The sequence below is a fragment of the Podarcis bocagei genome (assembly GCF_964188305.1).
Source record: "Podarcis bocagei genome assembly, chromosome: 5".
NCBI classification, from domain to species: Eukaryota; Metazoa; Chordata; class Lepidosauria; order Squamata; family Lacertidae; genus Podarcis; species Podarcis bocagei.
In genome coordinates this window covers 51,906,016-51,930,937 of record NC_138129.1, presented here as the reverse complement: position 1 = coordinate 51,930,937, position 24,922 = coordinate 51,906,016, and the positions used below count along the sequence as shown (strand labels likewise).

The following is a 24,922-nucleotide window of genomic DNA, read 5'->3' as shown; positions in this document are numbered from 1 at the left end:
TCGCTTTCTTTTCTTTTTCACTGCCAGAGCAGAGGAGCTGGTGATAATCCCCTCCGAATGCAGTATTTAACACCTATCAGGTAGGTGACAAGTGCTGCAGTGTAAGGAGGATTAGCACAGTGCAGCCCTTTACAGTGGAGTGAAATTCTCTGTAAGCAGCAGAGTGAAGTTGCCATGGTCTGACCAGCACTAATCAATACTCCCCCCCCCATTCTTTCACACACCCACACACCAATATGTATTGTCTTGAAAAATCTGTGCACCACACAAAGAAAATGGAAGTTTAAGGTGATAAAAGCTAGTTAGCACGCTCTCTCTCTCTCTCACACACACACACAGATAAATTGATGGATAGGTATCAAGTGGAAGAAGTGTTGCATAATAATGATTAACAATCTCAGTTTAATCAGAGGTATTCTTCAAACGTTCACTCACATTTGTTAACAGTGACTGAAGCCCATTTAACACCAGAAATTCCTGGTCCCGCAGCAATCGCAGCCCAGTTCCAATTCAGCAGCAGGGAACTTGAAATGCTATGCTATGTGATGGCTGCTGGGCTTTCACATTATCCTGAAGGCAAGATAATAAGAAGTATTGGCAATCCCTCAGGCCACAGAGGACTGATCCTTTTGAAGAAAGACAATCAGCATAAAGATGTTGTTACCAATACCAAGGAACAATGTAGAACCAATTAGCCCAAAGAAACCTGGGCAGAGATTAAGCATCACTAGGAAGCCACTGGCTATATTATAACGCCCTAATTCAACCCCCTTGAAGTGTTTGGATCCTTAAGTGATCTGAGTTATCTGGGACACCCAATCTAATCCAGTAATTCAGATGTATTAAGGGTTGCATCCCAAAAGGCAAAAGCTATGGGTAGGAAATATTGACTTGCTGTTTACACCTCAGGTAGCCCCAGGTCCTCTCTCCATTCCATCCTTTAAACATCTGATATCAACAGATGGGACCTTCCTGCACCAGCAGACATGAAAAGTCTGGGAAGGATGGGATGCCAATGGCATAGTTGACCAAGTGGAAGTGAGGCTGCAATTGGGGAAGAGGAGGAAGGTGGTAGCAGGCATTGCCAGGTCATCAGCAACTGCCTGATAATGGAACTGGGCTTTAGTACTAGAATGTTTGGGTCTTTTCTCTCTTAGTAAAGGTAAAGGGACCCCTGACCATTAGGTCCACTCGTGACTGACTCTGGGGTTGTGGCACTCATCTCGCTTTATTGGCCAAGGGAGCCGGCGTACAGCTTCTGGGTCATATGGCCAGCATGACTAAGCCGCTTCTGGTGAACCAGAGAAGCGCATGGAAACACTGTTTACCTTCCCGCCGGAGCGGTACCTATTTATCTACTTGCAGTTTGATGTGCTTTCGAACTGCTACGTTGGCAGGAGCTGGGACTGAGCAATGGGAGCTCACCCCGTCGCGGGGATTCGAACCGCCAACCTTCTGATCGGCAAGTTCTAGGCTCTGTGGTTTAACCCACAACGCCACCCGCGTCCCTCTTTTCTCTCTTAGGCGCCAATAAACTGCAACCTGTTCTCACCCAGCAATGCATGTTTCTCCCACTGCTTCTGCCCAGTTCTCCTGTTGTGGGCATAAACACTATTAACGTAAGTATACTGTTGTCTCATGTGCTAGATGTGAACACAGTTCAAATGTCACTCCCTTCCACCAGGCAACTAGGTAGAAAGATTGAATCAGTCACACAGACACACACACACACACACACACACACACACAGAGAGAGAGAGAGAGAGAGAGAGAGAGAGAGAGAGAGAGAGAGATCATTCTTAACAACCATCAGGTTTTAAAACTCCTGTACAGAAAGAGCAAGCTTGAACACCTGTTTCAAAAATATTAATAAAATAAATTAAAACGTAAATTCTTTTCAGACCTCAGGGGGGCACTCTTCACCCAAGCCATGATGCTGGGGCAAGTTTCAAGAGCCTGATTTCCAGGACCTATTTGAGATTCCTGTGTTCTGCTGCCTAAAAGCTAGCCAGACACAAGAGACAGGCGAAGGCTTGCATTCACATGTTTAGTTGAGGCTATTATAATCCACAAGTCCTCTCATGTCTCTTCCAGTACCTGCCTTCATCACTCAGATTAAACCAAGTCATGAACTCTTCCCTGTGCTTGTTTTTTAATTATCAGGTTTGTACAGCCATGCCCTTAATGATCACTTATCCAATCAAATAAAGTCTAGAGTTTGTGCATCACAAAATTAATTTTAGCCAAAACACCAATTTAAAACTTAGTTTGCCCATGGATATACATGGTGGCATGTCACATCTACAGCATTTCTTCCAGAAAGCCTTCATATTCCCATCAGTTTTAAATTGAGTAATGATTATCTAGTCAGAAATAGGCTGCACTCTTTTATATATTAAAGCTAAGTGTACTCACCTAAGGCTGAGGGTGGGTACGGCAATCAAAAGCACCTTAAAGATTAATGTTTCAGAATTTAACAAACAAAATAGGGCTGTGCTACAAAAAATGCCCCATATTTCTTTACGCTCCCAAATTATTGAATATGTATGTGTATAAATATGGCTAAAGCCAGTTCACAGCCCCTTTCTACTGACTCTCAAGCCCTCCCCCCCAAAAAAAGCCACATTCTCATATTTTAATTATTGCAAAGCAGTTTAAAAAATAATTTGCTAAAGTGTATTGCACCAATTCCCACTGCCTTTTTCCTCAGCTCATATTTCACCACTGTTTCCCACTCAAAGGTGCAACATATCCATGAACTCTGCTTAACACCTGGGCATAATTCTGCTTCACCATGTTGTGCTGTCCTCTGGCACTGAGAGCACTTGACCTCTCCTGCTCTGTTTGTGGCACTGTGGCTACGCTTTTCAGAGTGCTGCAGTAAGCAGTATTTTGTCAGCTGAAAACTGACGTACCAATATGATGTTCCGTATACATCAGCCACATCTTATAGTCTTTGGTTGTGAAGTTTCGCTCGTTTTCAAAAACATGAGGTCAGCAATCCGTGCGGTCAGTGTGTGGCCTTGACCCAGCTCTGCACAGGTGCTACCATCTGCCTCCTGATCTTGGCCAGGTCCTAGGACTGTGATGTTGGTGTTTTCCCTTCCCAGTGGGGGAAGCTAGTTCTTTTAAGGGGGCAGCTGGACTCTTTCCCCTCCTTCCCTTATCCTAGCAGGAAATGAATTTTTTGAAAATGTCACTGGCTTTCCAATGATCTTTAAGTCATGTACCACCCAGTGTGCAGCTAATAAAAGTGTTCTCATCTCCAACAGCACGGGAACTCGTGCAGGGATGGCTAAACAGCTTTAGCATTGCTCTAACTAAACTGACTACCAATAGTTAATTATAGATAAACCACCCTGGGGTGGACATCATTATTGGAGACTGAGGCCTTATTACAATTTTCCTTAAGTCTGTAAAGAATCAATTTAGAATAAATTGAAATAGGGCACTTATTGACCTGCAACAGCAGCAGATAATCACTAATACATACACCTTATAATCGGCATTTTAAAAGTAATTAAAGAAGTGCCATATCATCCCTGCTGTTGAGCAAAGATGTTATTAGAAACCAAACACAGCGAAGTCTCATCATAATATCGGGTTTACCTTTGCAACATAGGCTTTATGAGTCTGTTTTTTAGTGCAAAATTATTCATTTCCCCCTCAAAAATGCAATTTACTTCCATAAGCATCAGATTTCCCACCCCACCCTTTTCACACAAAGCAACCAGGTGAAAGCACCAAGAAATATATGCTTCAAACGGCCCAGTTTTCAATTTTCAAGTGAGAGAAAAGATACGAGTTCATCATTAGCAAAAGCCAAAAATTCTTTCAACGTATTCAGGATAATTAAATATTTATTTCCTGTCTGTTCTGGCATTAGAGTTCCTGAGCTAGGAAAAGATACTTAAAGGGCATCTACGCTATAAATGTAGTGTACCAGTTTAACTGGTGAGATGATACAAATTCTGTTAAGAGAGCCTTCTCTCCATCTCACTCATCAACCATCAAAGACATATCACAAGATTGCTAGAAACAGGGTTATTCTTAAACCAACCTGGAATGTAGGTATGCAAGACCCTGAATCCTTTTCCAAATCTTCATATTAAAGTTTATTGTCAGAAAACATCTGCATGGGTTTCCAGATTATAATATTGACAAAAACTGCCTGCAAGAGCTGTATTTATAAAGGTCCTACAGGACTCCTATAGGGTACACTGTAAGTATTTAGAGCAGGAACATTAGAATAATAGGCTGGTTTTAATGCTACTTAAGCATTTTTCTCTACACACAACACATGCTATTTGTTTTGCTGGGCCATTTTGAAAAGGTCAAAGAAAACTGGGTAAAGGATCCCTGATCCACCTTATCTTGTGTACAAACAGAAGTTCTAAAAAGAGCATCACATATAGAATACAGATTCCTGTATACAATGCATTGTATACAGTGAGCATCGAAACGCAGCTTAATAAGAAGACCAGAACAATAAACACTGAAGCCCTGGATAAAGCAACAAGGTGAATTACAACAATTATAATAAATTTAATATAGTATCTCTTCTTATATTTAAACTATTTTGCACATACAGCTTTCATAAAGGATGTGTAAGTGTTCAAAAACAAATTGTCCACTTTCCTGCCAAGAGAACTCAATATCATTGATTAATAATCACTAACATTCACACACCTTACCATAGTCATCTCCAAACAATTTTGTTGCAAATGAATGCCAGCAGAGTATTGCATTTTAGCTTTAATCATGCATATATGCCACTGTATTATAATCATCTGTTTAAGCATTAAAGTAATGCAAGTTTGTTCTCTGTTCTGCAGGGAACAAATTAAATAAGGTGCAGAATTTTGTAGAGGGAAAAGATTTCTAATAAGAGGCTGATTTGCTGCTGTATGGTATCTGCAGTTATATTTAAAATGCATGAAGGTTTGATGACATCTCTCCCTGCAAAGTTGACAGTATAAAGCTCAACTAGAGGGTGGCTATGGCAACAGCAATGGGAATAAAGAGAATGACGCTGAGCTGCTTAAACAGATACTCAGGATTTTCTTTGTTTTCATTCATAAGGGAACAGATAAGCAGGAGACTGGAGGTGGGGGGAGGGGCTTCTGGAAGATAAAAATATTTAAAGAGTAAATATAAGGAAAGAGTATTTTACTATATAGATAACGTGGGCATGTGCACACACAAGTATGTTCCACTTTATAATACAAACCCAAAAAGCTTTAGAGAGATTCCACATTATAGCTTGTAGTTTCAGCCTATCAATGTGCTAGGCTGCTTTATTATCTTCCATATTACTTTCTCTACCAGGGGGTAAATCTGTTGTTTTATCTTTAATATCTGTAATATGTTTTCCTCTAACAAAAGGACAGCACCATTATTTCTCTTTTCTCTAACACTAAATGTGTTTTGGATCCTAACGCTATGCCAAATACTACAAACTAAGCTGCAGTCATCTTCTCTTTTATTAATTTCTCTCCAAAGACAAATCCAGAAAGGTAACGCCGGAAATTTGAAGTGAGAATGATTCTACTTCAAAGCAGGAGAGAGAGCAGTCATCTACAAGGAAAAAATGAAACTCTGCAGAAGCCTATCCAAGTGTAAAGTCAGTGTACTCTACACAGTGCATATGCTTAGTGTAGCATCAAAAAAAGAAAAAGCCTTAGCAGACTCAATGCAGTATTAATAAAGTACTAATCCTTTTGCCTGTCAGAGCTGTTATCATTGCTCCATGCAAGTGAAACTATTAGTATGCTTTCATCAGCAATTTCTAATGTAAACTTCTGGAAAACAATGACCCACAAAGTTAACTGGTAAGGAAATTTTACCATAGCCGATTAGCTATTCTTTAAGAGGGCAAAAATACACTAAACCGCTAAACAGTCCTCCCTGGCACATGCGCTTGGTTATGTCAAATGAAATTTTTGCAGCCAAGCCTACGGAAAAAGGAGGTTATGCCAAAGCAGCAGAGGAATGTCCCTGTTTCGCATGAGCACTATTGCCTGCACCAACATCATTTCTGCCAGGATCCCACCAGTGTTTGCATAACACACACAGATCAACACCATGCCTGATACTCCTTTTTTAATAGCACTTGAGTTATCTACATCCATTTACTGAGCTACCACGATTACACCACAGTCTTGCTTGACCTGAGCAGGCTTGCCTGACCTGTTAAAGCAGCTGACTTTGTGGATTTGTAAAAGATGAATCAACTCATTTCTTCCCGTATTATTTCATCAGTAATGCAAAATACATGGGAATGATTACCACAAAAAAATGGATCAAGCACCTGTAGGAGGAACCCTAGTGAAGGAGGCAGAAAACCCATCTAGCCCAGCATCCTATTTACCTCGGGGAAAACCCATCTAGCCCAGCCACTCATATTCTATGACCTTATCCTCCATGAATTTGTCTAGTCCCCCATTAAAGCAATCTAAATTGGTGCACATTGGCACATCTTGTGGCAAGTAATTCCAACTTATTCTTCTCTATGACACGGTATGACACATAGACAACTCCCTCCCGTCTGTCCTAAATCTTCTACCACTTAGTATCACGGGATGACAATGAGTTCTAGTATTTTGAGAATGAGAAGGAGGGGAAATCTGTTAAATTTTCTCCACACCATGCATAATATTAAACTCCTCTAAGCCCCCAAAGTTGCAACCTTTCCTAACAGGAGTTTCTCTAGCCCCTTATTTTAGTTGTGCTTTTCTTATAAGGGGAACAAATATGCTTGCATGTGCAGCTATTAGCTAGAGTTTAATTTCTAGCATTCTACTGAAATCTCTGCAAACACAAAACGGTGAGACAGTCATAATTTTGGAAGTAATTTCTATTTTTAGCTGAAATGCATCCAGTTAGCAAAAAAACAGCTCCTACTTTCAACCCTTTTTGATAAGCAGACCTAACTGTAGGGCAACGTTTATCTCATACAGAATTTAGGGGGACAGACATACTATTCAAACAAAACTGAAGGTTAGTTTGCACAGTTATCATTAGGTCTCACTGTACAGTCAAAAGAGGAGCTGATGGATAAGAGAGACTGCTGCTTTTATCAAATGGGGGAGGGGTGACAATGGTGACAAGAACCTACTCAGATTCATTTAATAACTTCATTAATAATAAAAGGATAGAATAACCACCTCAACAGACTTTTCAGGCACTAAAAGAGGAAATTCCGCAAAAATGGGAGTGGGGTTCATCCTGAAAGTCAAGGGATTATAGATTCCTGAGGCAAGGAAATAAAATGTTGTTTAATCTGGAATAGTTATCAAAAGAGCATCATCCTCCACATGTTTACTCAGAAGTAAATTACACTGTGTTCAATGGGGTTTACTCCTACAAAGTATATCAAGAGCTACAGTGGCACCTTGGTTGTCAAACGGCTTGCCTCCCAAACAAATCGGCTCCCGAACACAGCAAACCTGGAAGTAAGTGTTCCGGCTTGCAAACATTTTCCGGAAGCCAAACGTCTGACGCGGCTTCCGATTGCTTGCAGGAAGCTCCTGCAGCCAATCAGAAGCTGCACCTTGGTTTTCGAACGGTTCCAGAGGTCAAACGGACTCCCAGAACAGATTAAGTTCGACAACCAGGATACCACTGTATAGCCTAGGTGAGATATACTGTAGAAGAATGTGTACCTCCTCTGGCAAAAATATCAGTTGCAGAATTCCCTACCTATTAACATCAAGCAAGCATCATCAGTATTAAAGTTTGGATAATTCACACTATCTTTCCCTGGAGTGCGATCAAACTAGCTATTATTGATGCATTATTGTCTGATTGAATTGTATTTTATCTATTAGATTTATATTGCTTTATGACATTTTATGACATTCACCACTGACTCAATGCTGAACCAAACTATGGCTTACCAGGAACTAGCAAGAGTGCTGGTGTACAGGAAGAAAATCATGCCATTTTGTTCCTCCTTGCTCCGGCCACATCACCAGGAGCTAAGCCATGGTTGGCTTAACATTATATCCAAATCAAAGGTTGTGGTTTGTTTTCCCCAAAAGAAACGACAAGCAGTATCCCAAGAACAAACCCTGGTTACAAGTTGTGGTTTGTTTGGAGTAAGACTCCTGCTTACTCCAAACAGATTACTGCTGTTTCATTATAAATTCAGAGCAGCAGCTAGCATATCCATACACTAATTGCACAACTTCCCAAACTACATTCTTACAAAAATGAAAATACATTTAATGCCTATATAGTGACCACAGCAGCCAATAATTTGCCATTTACTGCCATCCCACATACTCAAAGCAACATCTGCCACATATCTGTCAACCACCAACAACTAATTACACCCATGGAACCTTGAGTCATTTCACTATGAAGTATCTACAAATAAGGTGGACAGCTTAAACATTAAGGTTTTTTACACATCTTAATAGTCTATATAATCTTGTACAGAGAATATTAATCCTTGGGCGTTAATGAAAAATGCAAATAGCACCAGATCGAACCAGAGAGAACTGATCTTAGAAAGAAAAGGTTGCAAAATGTCATAGTTTTAACACTTCTACCTCTCACAGAGCATGGCTTGAGACAATACTACTAATCTTGCAACCAATCCTGGTATCTTCTGCTGCTGTCTTCAAATGTCTTTACTGCATCTGAAACGGAACTTTTGCCATCTTCCCATAAAATTGGCAGAAAGTTAAGGTACATTTCATGTTGTTCTGCACTGGTTCTTAATGTCTGCAAAGGAAGCAAAGGTGCAGATATTGATGATAATCAAGGAACTTCTCTGTTGTGGCTCCTTGGTTCTGGAAATGAGATTGGGGGTAGCAACCATAGCTCGGTGGTAGATCATGAAGGTCCCATGTTTTTCACGAATAAGTTCTCAGGTTCAATCCCTGGCATCTCTAGTTTAAAAAGATTGAGTAGTAGGTGATGGGGAAAACTACTGTCCGAGATCCCTGAGAGCCTCTGCCAGTCAAAGTAGGCAGTACTGGGCTAGATGGACAAATGGTCTCACCTAAGTATAAGGCAGCATCCTATGTTCCTAATTCCCTGCCCTGGGAGTGTCACCTGTCTGACTCCTAAAGACTTCTTACAGTTTAAGGAGGACTTTGGAATTCTGGAATGTGGTAAAGTTATTTGCTAGGGCTGTTGGTTTTAGGGTTTTGCGCTCTCTCTCTCTCTCTCTGTGTGTGTGTGTGTGTGTGTGTGTACATGCACAAGCATGCATGTGGACAATTTTGAGAACTTAAATGAGGCTAGTTTAACATGTAAGCAAGTGATCAAGTAAGTAAATAAAATCAAGAAAATGCAGACATGTGATTCCTGCTCCCTCACATCACTTGCACTCTCAGAAAAGGGACGCATCAGAAAATCTTACATTTATACAACGTTATTTTGACTTATCTTTCAAGAGACAGGCTAGAAATCTTGAGGGAATATCCTATGGGAATATCCTAATTCCAGTGTGAGGCTTTATGATGTGTGTGGACTAACAAATCAAGGAACACCTGCTATATAGCAGACAGGATGATAGTGACCCAAAAAGTCTACAGTCATCCTAGGGCTATGGCAGGCAACCACACAGGCTACATTTATTTAATTACATTCCTAAGCCAGCCTTCCTCTCAAAGGACCACAGGGTGGCAAACAAGATTACACCTCTGGGGAAAGCAACACTATGCTGCTTTCACTCGGAGGCAATGTGGTTTGTAAAGGTTGACATTTTAGTTAGTTGATACATCTAATTAATTTAAGGCATTGCCTCTTCAGCAGAAAAGGATCCCAAAACAGTTTGTCAAGAGCAGACAATATAATTTCTGCCCTTAGGGTTTCAAGGTAGAAGCCATGGCACAAAAGAAAAGCAGGTTAAGGAGGGAAGAGGAAATCTAGCAAACCAGTTACTAGACACCAGTTCTTGAAGTTACAAAAGATTTTATCATGATCAGCTTGAGTGGAAATAGTTTAGGGAAGGAAAGAGCCAAATGTAGCTGGTCTCTCAGCAGTCAGCGGTTACCCCGCTTCCCTTCCCTTCTCTAGATAACTATTGAGGGAGAAAAGGACTCTGTTGCAGTCTGATAGAATTTCATCCAAACATTAACAGCATGCCTAGTGAGGTTACTAGAATCAAGTTGCAAGAAAATAAACTATCAAATAAAATGCAGTCTGGTGACTGACCATCCTTTGCCCAACACAAAGAGAAAGACGCTTCCTTTTCTTCCCAATACCTCCACGCAAACATCCCCCCAAAATGAGTTCCAGAAGCATCTGCTGCTTCAACAGTGGTGATGGGACAGCACCCTTAAGCACAGCTGAAGTCAACAGGCTGGCTAGCTAAGGGGAGTGGGGCGACACAGGGCAATCCACATAGAATACACAACTCTGTTCTCAAATGTCTTGACACACTCTCAGCCTCTGTCTCCTGACACAGCTGTCTCATTCTGACTAATGTTAGTGACAGCTCTGAATCCTACCCTTCTTCCAAGTTCCCTGGAGGGCTTTGGAAAAAAGCAGTCCATTGGATCAGTTTGGAAACGTGTAGAAACGGCTTCTCTGAAGCATGGCAAAAAGATCCATGGAAGGAGTATCATCAGCGGCAACTGCAATTAATAGCTATCTAGGAAGACAAGCAAACATGAATATATACCTGAATAGCAATCACACAAGCGCTGAAAGTTTATGCAGATTCCAAACATCTCAATCATGTTTTCTCTTTCCCCCCAAATTGTGATTACAGGATAAAAGTAAGGACTGGAAGTAACACAGCCAATTTTACCAATACATTTGACATTCTTTCATAAATTAATAGCATAATTAATGCTAAACTGCTTGGACAATAATGGACTAAATAGTACCCAAATGGCAATAAGCAAAGAAAAATGAGAACACCACATTTATGAAGCACACATTAAAGAATACAAATGCATTAATGTTGTTTATTATTAATTTTTCCTAATATCTCCGCTGCATATATAATATATGGAGGAGAGATCAATAGATCTAAGGTCTAAGAAAAGTTCATGTTAGACAGAGCTTGTAAACTATAGTATGGGAGATTTACTGAAAATTGTTTTAACTAGCTTGAAATACAAAATTTGTTGCATTCAATTGAATACTGGGAATCTCAGCTTTTATTTTATCAGTTCCTAGCATATATCCTAGCATAAAATCATTTTTAGAACTTGAGGCAGCATAGTGAGTGGAATCTGCAGTCATCTGGAGCAAAACGTATGTAATTTGCAACTCTTATGTACCTCTGTTGCCACCCCTGCTGCAGTCCCCAAACCTTATAGAATGCAATTTGCCTGCCAACAGCCCATTAATCCCACCCAATCTTCAGAGATGCAAAGTTGCAGTACCCTGGTCGCCAGTGGCAACCATATAATTAGGTCTGGTGCCTGGGAGAGAGAAAAGAAAGCAATGTTCTCCCTCCTACACTGCAGAGTGAAGGAGCAGCATTAAAACCCAAGTTGCTAAGCTGCTGTGGTCAGTTGTACCAGTAGGTGGGATACTGTGTGCTTACATGGCTTCTCCCAAGTCATTTCCCCCTGTGTTCTTACAGAAGGGAGGAGCTAATTGATTAAGTGTGTTGTCTAAGAGCTGATTGGGGGGGGGGGAGAGCTCTATGATCAGATCTCTTAAGTTTCCTTTTGTTTAAAGGGGCCCAACATTGGATCAAGGGCACAATGCTGGGGAAAGAGGGTTAACCCTTTCCCTGATCTAAATTGCACCTCCCCTGGAAGCCGTTTTTTCCAAGTTGGGGAAAATATCTTTAGTAGAGGAATTTCACTTAGGAAAATAGCACAGTATGGAATTAAAACAAAAACCTATCAGTGTGGTCCTGATTCAATGCATGCCCCCAGCTGCATTTTATACATACAGTATATATAAAAGAAACATTGAGATATTCTATCACAGGTTTCCCTTATCTCACCTAATTTGGCCCTTTGTTTCTCTCAGTTCACTGATTTAGGGGAAGATACAGTCACCCATCAGGTTGTCGGCTCTTTTATTTTCCAGCGTTTAACCCTCTCCTTCACCTTATAATCCCTTCTTATGGCTTTCAGGTATGATCCCCCCCCCTCCTCCAGAACTCTCCCTATAGCTTTAAGATTAGAACAAAAAAGAATTGCTGATGGAAGACAGATCTACTGATAACCTTGCAAAAAATAAATTGCCAGCTATTAGAGCCCTAATAGTAACCTCACTCTCCAACTTCTCTGCCCTTCCAATATGTGGAGATTAGTACACATACACACACACACACACACGAAAAATTGGTTCCCAATGCACGCAAAATCATACACATGTGGGAAACAGTTAATACTATTGCAGGTTTTGATATTATTTCATTGAAAAGATACTAAAATATACCACATTATTGGATTGTGAAGTTAGGAGGATCAGTAACTCACAGAACAAAACAGGAAGTGCCCACTCTACACACACACACACACACACACACACACACACTGTGTAAAATGCAGCAAGACAATGCTGTTTCTAATTTACTATTTTTTAAGCCTGCAGCCATATGCTCATACCTCATTAATCTAAAATTACCAGTACCTGGTAAACTCTTAACTCATACAATCCAAATAAATGCATTATTTTTTAAACGAAGGAAGTTGTGCACTGGGTATTTTTACTGTAAGAACTTTACCTTCTCACACTTTATTGCTCGTTCTGTGAAAGCACTCCAAGCAATGCGAGCTCCAGAATTCTAGCAGCCCTCAAGCAAGGCGCTCTGAACCTGGAAAATATGAATTGCAAAAAAACTCTCTCCAGCTGCCTGTGTGCTCTGTGTGAACTGAGAATTGCAATGCCATTGAGGCGTCAGCCATTGCCAGTACTGTGGCTGTGGCAAATGCCTGACATTGCTATCATCTGGAGCCATCCCCACCTCAAAGGACATTAAATAAATAATTTAAAAGGAATGAATTTTAGCTTCTGCTTCAGCCGATGATGTCTTTCTGAAACACTAGACGAGTACCAAAGCTATCTGTAATATTGCTTGCATGTCTCCAGCACGGATCACATTTACTAGGAGTCATTATTCTACTAAACATGATCCTTTTGGGGTGGGGCGGGGCATCCAATTCAGAATGCTACAAAACAAAACTATCAAGAACTCGAAACAGTAAGTTGTGTAATAGTTCTTGTCAGGGAACTGAAATCGGAGCCAGAGGGGAGGGAAGGCTCTCAAGTGATGCTGGAGAGGGACCCAGCAGGGAGAGAGGTAGCTCAGCGGGGGAAGGAAATCAGTGCAACACCAGGGATAAAGGGGGGCAGATGGGGGAATCGGCAAGAGGGCTCCAGGACTCTTCGCTGGACACCAGCGGGGAGAGCACGGGTCCTCCGCTACCCACACCCTCCCTGCGCAGAAGACTTCCACGCAGGGAGAGTAGGAGGAGACTTGGCGTCAAACAGCTTTTATGCTGGAAAAGGTTTAAGAAACGCTCACTGACGGATTCTGCTAGCGACTGAGGCAGCCACGAAGCGAAGGACTGTCCAGACAGAAAAGGTTTAACAAGGCAACATAGCCAGGAGTGGCGGCAACTTACACACGAGCAACCCCTATATTCATTACAGTTATGTATCAAACAAGAAAGCTAAAATGCTGAATCATATTTAATGATTTACTCTGTTAGCATGTATAGCTGAACAATGGCTTTGACAATTGATGGGCTGCGGCTTTTAATAAAAAAATTTGAAATGTTTGTCAAGTTAGAAAGCTCTCCCTACCACCATCCCCTCAATAAATTTTTTGTATTGTTCAGAATCTACCCACAGTTCAAGCAGTGTCATCAGTTCTTATAGTTCACTCACACAATAAACATAGAGACCTAACCCTAGATTCTGATGAATTACTTGAAAAAACAATCATTCTTCACTGCCTCCTCTTTCCCACAAACTTAACCTCATAGCAGCAGCAGCACCTGTGAATCAGTAATAAGACATTTGATTGATCAAGAAATTCATATCTGAAGGATTTTCAGTTAGATTTCCTGCATTTCGATTGACACAATAAAAAATCACATGCGATGAAAGATGGGGAAAGAATGCTCCATCAAGATCTTGTCTACAAAGTTTTTCTCCAAACATAGCTACGCAGATAAAACTTTTCCAACACTTTTGCTACTCTTCATATGTGCTTGATGGTGGACAGAGTTTGATCTAATACTGCTTTTATTGTGCTTATCTCCTATAATAGAGCATAATCGATTGAAAGAACATTGTAACTAATATCTATATCATGCACATTCTGCAACAACACTGTTCAAGAACACAATCAGGTATAGGATACATACAGAATTCAGCATGCTGAGGAACTCAGATTTTGTTGCTGTTGTTGTTTTTAAATTAAGTTCCTAGTCCTTATTGCTACTACAACCAGGACTGGAAGAAGAATGTGTATGAAAACAACTTGCTGGAGAATAACAGCAAGAGAAGAAAACTGCCTTCATGTCCTGCTTGTGGGTTTCTCACGGACACCTGGTTGGCCACTATGGGAAACAGGATGCTGAACTAGATTGATCTAATGCAGCAAGGCTCCTCTTATTTCTGTGATGTTAACGTACATGTGGGCAGGTCCTGGAGGGTGTCTCCTCCCTTTACACAGTTAGCAACAAAAGAAAACCAGCAAAATCACATTCTAACATTTGATGTACATACTTTATTTTTGTTAATACAACATACATACAGCTCTAACACATACAAATGTGAACAGGGCAGAGGAGGGATAGGCTTCTACTGGGAAGAGCTCACTAAATGGCCTGGTTTGCGTGTGACAGTAAGCCAGAGTTAAACAATTATTTGCTTGGAACAAGCAAGCGTGCTGGTGCACATTGCTTAAATGCTGCCTGTTCCCCACTTGCCACATCAGGAGGCAACAAAGCAGTATTCATGGGCAGTATTCAAGTATGTTTTACTCAACAGTACACCTGTTAAAATGAATGTCCCCATTTCCCCTTAGCCAGGGAAGTTCTCATTAGAGGAGGGAGTCGTAAGTCAGGTTCCATCTGAGGGTAAGGATCCTGTGGTAAGCCCGGGAAGGGGCTGTCTGCAACCAGGAGTTGTTCAGACTCTGACACCAAGGCTGAATGGGTCCCCAAGTCCACAGGAAAACTGGCCCATCTCAAGCAGTTTCAAACTACAGGCGCAATGGTCTCTTCAGAAGTAAGACCCTCCTCTCAAGAAGGCCTCCAGAGAGAAAGTAGCTGACAGAAATCAGCTGAGGTTGGGTGAGGTTCCAGCAACTCCAGCTCAAAAACCCCCATGTGGGCTGGAAGACCTGCTGGAACCATATTTATGCACCTGTTCTGTGTTCTATTTGCTCTCATGTCTCCTGCCTATGCTGAACTTGACCATGGAATGCTCTGGCTTTGCCTCTCACCTCACTCTTTGCTACACACTCTGACCTTGGAACAGCCCTGGATCCTGTTTGGGTTGCTCCTGGCAAATTTACTTGGGTACCCCATGAGTACAGTACACCCCATTACCACCAGCTAAAACAGGTGGTCAGCACTCCAGTTTGTTTCCTTCCAACACAGTCAGAGGAGGAAGATGGGCCCAAGTGGGAATGATTTGAGCAGTGTATACCAGCATACTTGCTCATTCCCGGAAAGTCATTGTTTGTTTGACTCTCATTTACCATTACATATAAACCAAGCCAACGAAAGCAAGTCTCAACATGCATACTATATTGTGTACTCAGCTCAACGTGAACATAATCTGAAAGTTCACCTTTCCAGTTTTGTTACAAGTTGCATCCTTTAGTCTTCTCACATTACCAAATTTTGAACAAATCACAATCAATTTATTTGTACATGACTATTCTGTTCAAACAAAGATGTGCTATCCCAAGCCCACATTCCCAGCATGTTCACACTCCTGTCTCAGCAACATCTATGCTGACTTGGTAGTGTCCACAGAGTGGAAAATGGCAGGGTGCCCAAGACTGTGCTCTACTGGGAACTGGATTTAGGCACCAGGCCCACTGGCAGACCAACTCTGTGTTACAAAGGTGTCTGCAAACATCATATGAAGGATAGCAACATCAGCCCCATTGTGAGGCAATCCCTTACAGACGACCGCAGTGCCTGAAGACAGACAGACAGGTCGCGTATCAACAGCAGTGACCAGAGGAGAAACAACCACTGGGAGGAGCACAGAGAGAAGAGATGCCATGCTGCATCTGCAGCAGCACAACTGGATGCCTTCAGCTGCCCCAGCTGCAACAAAACATGTCTTTTCCATATCGGACCCTACAGTCACAGCAGGCACTGTAGCTCTCCAATGGTTTGACTTCTCCTACAAAAACTACTCCTCTATTGTTTCCCGAGACAGATGGATGCCAACAACAACAATTTTGTTCAAAACAAAGAATGAAAACGCCCTAAAAAGGACATTGACAGTATACTTTTTATTCATAGCACCTTCATAATTGATATTTCAAAAAATGCCTCAATAGCAGAACAATTCATTCATTATTCATTAGTAAGAGGAAAAGAGCATGGCATCCTCCGCCCTAGGAAGTAGTAGCATTAGAATGAGCCCTTTTTAAAAGAGAAAAAGGAAGTGTGGAGCCACTCCTGAGTCCCAGCTGATGCAGGAACATGATGAATCACATTCTGATCTTGATGGTAAACAGCAAAAGCTCTTTATTACCCTTTGCTATGATGCTCAAAACAAGTCTTTCTCTATGCCCTTTCCCCATCCCAGTGTGTCATTAAACCTGCAGTGCATTTAATAAGTACCGTATTTTTCGCCCTATAGGGCGCACTTTTCCCCCTCCAAAAATGAAGGGGAAATGTGTGTGCGTCCTATGGGGCGAATGCAGGCTTTCGCTGAAGCCTGGAGAACGAGAGGGGTCGGTGCGCACCGACCCCTCTCGCTCTCCAGGCTTCGTGCAGCTCTCCGCAAGGTGCGGGAGTCCGGTGCTGGGTTCCCGCGCCTTGCGAAGAGTTGCCTGTTCTGGGGGCTGGGGTCGGGGGAAGCTCGAGCTTCCCCCTGCCCCAGCCCCACGCCTGGGGGGGAATATTTCCCCCCCCTTTATTTCCCCCCAAAAAAACTAGGTGCGCCTTATGGGATGGTGCGTCCTATAGGGTGAAAAATACGGTACACAGCAGGAATTGATATTTTTTTTATCCCAGAGATATTGTCAGACGTGCTAGGCCAGTGGTGGCCAAACCTGGCTCTGCAGCTGTTTTTGGACTACAACTCCCATCATCCCTAGCTAACAGGACCACTAGACAGGGATGATGGGAACTGTAATCCCAAAACAGCTGGAGGGCCAAGTTTGCCCAACACTGTGCTAGACACCTTTTCTTGTATGTACCTTCCCAAACTTTAAGATACTTTTTGGTTGCCATGCTCCATGTATCCCTGCCAAATGAAGTAAGAGTGGGTAATCACTAGGGCAGCCTTTCTCAACCTGTGGGTCCCCAGATGTTGTTGGACTACAACTCCCATCACCCCTAGCTAGCAAGGCCAGAGCTCAGGGATGATGGGGGTTGTAGTCCAACATCATCTGGGGACCCACAGGTTGATAACTGCTGCACTAGAGAGAGGGCCATTCCAGTAGCATGCCTCCCTCCCTGCACCAAATTATGGAACAGCTTTCCTAGAAAGGTTCCCCTGGCACCACCCTTGTGGTCTTTTAGGCCTCGGGTGATACCTTGTGGGTCACTCAAGGTTTTAAATGTGTCGTGCAATTTCATTCTCTCAATTTTTATAAGTGTGTTTTTATTTCGGAGTTGTGATGAGTTTTGTTTTCTTGTCTGTATTCCTATTCCTATTTTATGATTTTGTTTTATCTTGTATTTAAAGTGTTTTTATACTTATTTATTGCACCATGCTCCAAGAACTTTTATGTTATGGGCAGCATACAATTGCTGTTAATAAATAATAAATGTGTTAGAGACCCCACTGTCTATGTCCCTCAATGTTACATAAGCAGATTCAAAGCTAAATTCCGCCTCATGAGAAAAAACGCAGGAACCTGTGAACAAGAGCCTAGAACAGTGCTGTGAATTATTTTAATTGCATTGAACCAAGCAAGGTTTTGCTGAAAGAATTACTAAAGAGAAAGATTTGGATGCAATGCCTTGGAGACCGAGTTTGCTAAAAATATTGCTAGCTGAGCAATACATTAGGGCAGACTTTTGGGAACATGTTAATTGGGTAATTCCTCAAAGATTAAATAGTACACAGATTTCTTGCTTACAAGTCAATTAACTTTTTTATTTAACAGTATTTATTTGCTAAGGAGGAGAAGACAGGACCTTCATATGCTACATAGCTCAGCAGACTGGAAGTTTTTCCATGGGTCAAACACTACACCATCATAAACCCAGTATATGATTCGGGTGTAAACAAGTTGTGTTTCTCTCATCATTGGGTGCCTTTTTTCAAGCCACTGGTCACAGTAATGACTATAGCTGTCCCTAAACACTAAATTTTCTCAACAGTCATGTAGAGATGCAACTCATTTGTGTGAATAAGGCCTTAGACATCTCTCCATATTTGCAGCCATCCATCGCCATGCTGACAACTGAGTGTGCATGCCCAAGTGGCGTGAGCATGCAGGAGGATGGCCCAGGCAGGTCCTCCCATGCTCCCCATGTCACTGCTACCAAGAGAATGAAGAGAAGACAGACCCACCCACCACTGACAATAAGGATGAGAGAAGGTAGCCACGAAGAGGCGAAAGTCTTTGCCCCTTTGTCCACCAGCATCTTTCCCGTCCCCCACACCAAACAGTGAGAAAAGGAAGCCTGCATTTTATAATGCAGCAGCAGAGTAATGTGGGGGGTTTGGGGTAAGTTGTGAGAAGATGGGTTTAGGGGCAAACTGAGGGACAGAAGGGGCTGGCAGCAGGTTGGGAGTTTGGCAGGTAGACGAGCAATGTTAACAGGGGCGGCAGCCTCTAGTAATACAATGCAAACTTACTTCTTGTGGTTGTAACAGGCTCCAGACAGGAGTCTACTCCAGCCAATATGGTGTAGTGATTAGCGTGTTGGACTAGGACCTAGAGATCGGGATTCAAACCCTCAAACAGCCATTAAGCTTGGGCCAGTCACTATCTCTCAGCCTAACCTACCTCACAGTATTGCTGTGATTATAAAAGGAGAGGGGAAGAACCATGTGACCACCTTTATATTATTGCAGGAATATGGGGATATAAATGAAGCAAGCAAGTAAGTAAATAATGCATACATCCAAATCCTGCTTGTGTGACAAGCCATTCAGATCATCCTCAGGGGTCCACCAATTCCACCGCTCATGAGCCAGTCATATTTTGTGTAAATGCAGAAAAATTAGGAGTGAGGGGCTCTCCTATCACGCTGACCTTTGGAGGAGGTCCTCACCTTGCTTCTTACAGAATCAAAAGTTCAGTAATGCAACTGAGGAAATCCCCTTTCCATTCCCACAACAACTGCACAGAAGCCAGCTTTCAATGATTGATTGCCCCAGCTCAGGAACACTTGAGAACCCACAACTTGGGAATGGGGACTAGATATATTACATGTCATATGAGGCAGGAGCCTTCTTACCAGAAGGAAAAAAGTAATCACCCATGCCAGTTGGCTCAATGAAGACTACCCCACACTAATGTCTCTTTATACAACAGTACATAGTACTTGGGATCCTGAGAGAAGAGCGTTTGTCAAGTTAGTAGATGAAGTTGCAATTTGTATATTTTTACAACAGAGGCAGATTACAGAGTACCATAGCATAAATGTTTCAAAAGACTTAAGTATTACTTTATCATAAATTATGGACGGATCTACCACCGGGCCAATTTATTGATATGGACAGCATTTCAATCCCACTGAAAAAAACAAGAATCAAGAAATGCCCTTGGAAGAATTTAAATGAAAAATAATAGAATAGGAAAGATCTGTTTATATAGTTGCCTGCAACATACAGTTTGCAGGTATTTGAAGAACCAATGCAAGTTTTGAATCATGCTGTGGCAGCCTGCTTATTGAAATGCTATTTTGTATGGAAATGAAGCAGTAAATGACCATAGTTCTTTCCTTGGTTTACAATAGTGGTTAAAATAAAAAGGTTGCATAGAACTAAAAAGAAAGGCAAGCAGTGGTGTGGGATAGAAAAGTGAAGTATTCTTAAGAACATATAGGGTCACCTTGCAATTTAAAAGAAATGGTTCTAAACATTTGGGTACAATGAAAAAAGAAGCATTTCAAAAAGGCATCCAGTGGAAATCTTCATAAAAACAAATTTTGTTTCATTAGTTATTCATTTCTTTCCTATGCTCTATTGTATTTATTACATTTTCATCCAACCCTTCCTCCAAGGAAGCCAGGGCAGAGTAAATAACTGAAATCCATTTAACCTACATTGTGAGGAAATAGTCACAATATTAGTTCACTGACAAATTTACAGGAAGAGGTGAACATGAGGAACAAAATAAAACAGTGCAACATATTTAACAAACCACCTTCAAACAGTGATCTCAAATCATGAATAGTCAGGCTTCAAAAGCACAGTTTGTGGAACAAATTCGGATTCAGACATTAAAGCAAATAATGGGTTTCACATTATGCTTTAACATGGCCTAAACATATAATACAAACTAGAGAATTATGCAAATAAGTCATATACAGTGCTATAGCAGCTATGTCAATTCCTAGACTTCCTGTTCAGAGACTGAGAAGAAAGTGGATATCAAAGTGCTATGACATAGATTGGAAATGCGCACACACACACACACTTCGCAAGGGGTGAGACAATGAAGAAAACTAGGCTTGATTAGCTCTTGAATCAGTATGTAGTACAGCAGCTGCCAGCCTTTTTGTAAATTACAATGAACACTACTATGCAACACTGAACAGTGTTCATGTCAGAAAGAGTGAAGTATTCCTTCCTCTCCCTCCATCCAGAAAGACAGACTTAATTCCTTCTGACTCAGCTATTTGCCTAGTTTTCTTGTTCTTTCCCATCAAGAAGGTCATGGGGTTGGGAACTGAGGGCCAATAATGGAACAAAGAGGGTTAGTGATTAGTTCTAGCTCTCCCTCTAATATTTCAGCATCTGGTCATTTTGCTATCCAACATCCAGGCTATTTAAAACCCCCTATTACAATCAATGGCAAAAAAATATCACCTTAGCAGTGGGCCCAAGTTGATTGCAAAAATTGTATAACACCTAATTTAAAATAAGCAGTACCCCATGTACAACTAAACAGGGAACACGGTCCCCCCCTCTTTTCTACAGCCTCTTGGGAAGAACATGACTTTCCTAATTCACTTACGCTTCTCCCAGTTTTGCATAAACTCCTGGCAATCAATACCTGTCTATATGCAGCATAACCTTTTTTGAATTGCTCATATGCTTCACTGATTTCCTTAGGAGCTGTGCTCCTCCACCTAACTTTGGTGGCTAAAAAATTATAGCCACCATACTCTTGAGAGAAATAAATGTTAAATGCTTATAAGCAGGAGTGGGCACAACAAAGACAAGCTGTGATCCGTTGATGGGAAACCTAGCTGCTAACACAGTGGACTGGCTGTGCCTCATTCTCCAAGTCCATCTCTATCTTTGATTCCCAGCGCTTGCTCAGAGCAAGACAAGAGGTGAACGAGAGCTGGAGACCAAGGCAAAGGTGGTGCTGTCACCTTGTCAGCAACAGCAAAGCAATTAACAACAAGAAAACCAGTGGAGGTACCTGCTTCAAGTGGTGCAAAATGGTGCATACTTGTTGGCAACAGTTGCGCTGGATTTAATTTCTTAAAAAACTGGCAGGCCATTTACGGCAGAAAGCTGCCCACCCTAGGTTTATAGAGACATTAAACTGTGACAGAGTCACAGTGGTACCTCTGGTTACGAACTTAATTCGTTCCGGAGGTCCGTTCTTAACCTGAAACCGTTCTTAACCTGAGGTACCACTTTAGCTAATGGGGTCTCCTGCTGCCGCTGCGCCACCGGCGCACGATTTCTGTTCTCATCCTGAGGTAAAGTTCTTAACCCAAGGTACTACCTCCAGGTTAGCAGAGTCTGTAACCCAAAATGTTTGTAACCCGAGGTGTTTGTAACCTGAGGTAGCACTGTACTATCTTGGACCAATCCAAAAGGTATCTTTTGGATGTTCATCAACATTTGCTGTTTACCTCCTGTAGAGGTAAGAAAGGATGATCAATAGAAGTGGATTTAATGATGAAGATGCCAGTTGTGACACAACAGACAATATCTCAATTGAGATAAAGAGCACACAGTAGCTGATCTCAGTTGCGCTAATCAAAAAATGGGCCAAAGCAGTATTATGCAAATATCTCAGTCCTAGATGCTGGTAGTCACAGCGGTATTTGGTATTCAAAAGACACATCACAACTCAAATTACTTCTGTTCTAAGTAATTCAGATTTATAGTGTGTGAACCTGCAAATTATGTTGATTACTAAAGTATTAAAAAAGAAACACTAACAAGAGCTACTCTACTTAGAATATTTTAAAATGGTAATTTGGAGGAAAATGTGCACAAGAGTGTTGGCCAAATGAAGTGCGCAGTTTTAGAATTGTCTTTCTAATGAGATGTTGCATGTAATGAAGAACTGTCTCTCTTTGATCTTAAAAGGTTTGAGACTAGAGAAGGGCTGAATGAAAGGGGGACAAGATCCCAAAGGAATCAGATTCCCAGCTTCTTTTTACTACCTTTTCTGGAGTTCCTTTTGACAAAAATAAAGGCTGCGGAGAAAAACATAAACATTCCACTCAATTCCTTTCATGTACTTCCCCTGCCTTGCTTCAGATCATGTGATCAGTTCTGACCTTTACCAAATTCTCGTCTCTGCCTCGCTATAGTGTCTTATTCAGACTATCAGAATCATTTAGTGAAACTATCCTATTCTTTCACACTTGACTCCTTTCACAGACGAGCGGTTCATTTTCATGCAGACCCACTTTCAACTTCAAAAGGTTTCTTTGTATCTCAGTCTCTTATGTCTCTTGTTTAAAACACTTTCAAATAAGGGGGGGGGGGGCGAGTGGCTGCTATGAACTGCTAGACCAATAATAAAAACCCCTAATAACCACAGCAAGGCAGCAAGCATCCAGAGGACCTTGCAGTTCCTTAGTACCACACATAGCTTGTCTGTGCACAGTCAAGGTCATGGCAGTTGCTTTGAAATCTGAACCCGCCACTACCAAGCTGGGCTGGTTGCCTGGCTTTCATGAAGATGCTTGCCTGTATAATATTCCTTCTGTGAGTTCGCTTATATCCAGGGAACCACACAGGGGCTCTCTCAAAATTACTAGCTAGCTTAGAACAAAGTGGGAGAGAATCTGCTAGCTATGTGACACATCGCCAGATATCAAAAGAGTGTCTTACCCATGGCAATTACATATTGCGACAAAAGTGAAACAACTTTCAATTACCCAAAGTGAGATAAACCTCTTTACTCACTTCTTTAAACTTCAGTGCTGAGGTGGTGGCTGAGATTATTACTGCTAATTAACACCAGCAGTGCACTATACCAGGCGTGGTATAAAGACACCATATCAGCCTGGCAGGCAGGCACGTAATAGACATGCAGGACAAAGGTGAAAAGAAAGATAGGGCTCGATAAGACGACAGGCTGGAGTAAGAAAAGCAACTAATTTAAAGAACAGAAAGCACAATCTACGGTCAAGGCTTTATGTAATCCATTCTGTGCCAAAGTAACCCAAATGCACCCTTGTAAAGCCTACAATTCTACTTCTAACTGTAGCGGTGTGTGAGTGTGTGTATGTGTATCTGTGCCAAGGGAAAGGCAACGTTTTTTCCTTTGAAATTTTAAAGGCCCATCTCCCCCCCCCACACACACACACCCTCCAAATTCATACTTTAAATAAAAAGCTTGATTGTACAACTATCACATTTTCTAGTGCAAAACAAAAACAAAACTAGTGTGAGGAAGTATGGCTTTTGCACAACAAAATGCCTGTTTAATTCCCTGCCCATTAAATTTTGTTACCAAAAAAACGCCTGAAGAATGTCAGCTTTTTAAGGAACAAGCAGCCATAGCCCTAGAACATCTTAAAGATAAACTTCTTTGCGGCACAAGCTTCGAAAGGTGGAGTTTGCAGTTTTCCAAGCTAAATTACTGAAACTGTCTGCACAGAGTTTGGAAAGACTATTTTTAATCAAAATTCATGCTAAAACAAGATATGGCTTGGTATGTAAGTTTCTTCATGTAGGTATATCAGAAAATCTCATGTTTCTATTATAAAGGTATCTGCTTAAACGGGAGAGGGGGAAATTCCTATATTTCAGTTAGAAAACTTAACATCCAGCTTTCCTGAAAACAAAACAAAACAAAACAGACTGTTCTCCATACTCCAAGACTGCAGTCTTATATACACTTTACCTGGGAGTAAAGTTTACTGAATTCAGTTACGTATTGTCTTCTGAGTAAATATGCATAGGATCAGGCTCACACTTGATTACTGCTTAACAAATACTCTACTGCCAGCCGAAACAAACCTCAAATTTGTACTCCCCCTATCCAGTTTCAGACATAGATAGTTCACTGACTACAGTGGATGCTCGGGTTGCGAACGTGATCCGTGTGGGAGGCATGCTTGCAACCCGCAGCGCCGCGTCTGTGCACACACAGGTCGTGCTTCTGCGCATGCACAAAGTGCAATTTAGCGCTTCTGCGCATGCGCCAAAACCCGGAAGTAACCCATTCCAGTACTTCTGGGTTCAGCGCAGTGCGCAGGCTGAAAATGTGCAACCTGAAGCGTCTGTAACCCGAGGTATGACTGTACTTACTCAGAAAGCATACACAGGAGTAATCATGTCTACCACTCAAGACATTTTTCTTATTCTAGAGCTCGACTAGAATTGCCTGCTGAGAGACACGGAAATCCCTAAGAGCAATCAGGAAAGCATTCAGATCCATTAGCCTCCTCTGTTAGACCAT

The 24,922-nt window shown here is 41.7% G+C and overlaps 1 protein-coding gene and 1 long non-coding RNA gene across 13 annotated transcripts in view; both read right to left on the bottom strand.

Annotated features, from left to right (window-relative positions):
• The window catches only part of LOC308587585, a 440,103-nt gene extending 418,062 nt beyond the window's left edge, over nt 1-22,041 (bottom strand). The window contains exon 1 of the long non-coding RNA XR_014008476.1: nt 21,898-22,041. This is a non-coding gene — a long non-coding RNA (uncharacterized lncRNA). The remainder of the gene's footprint in view (nt 1-21,897) is intronic.
• The window catches only part of PTPRF (protein tyrosine phosphatase receptor type F), a 478,572-nt gene that overhangs the window by 417,338 nt on the left and 36,312 nt on the right, over nt 1-24,922 (bottom strand). The gene's annotated exons all lie outside the window — the stretch shown is intronic.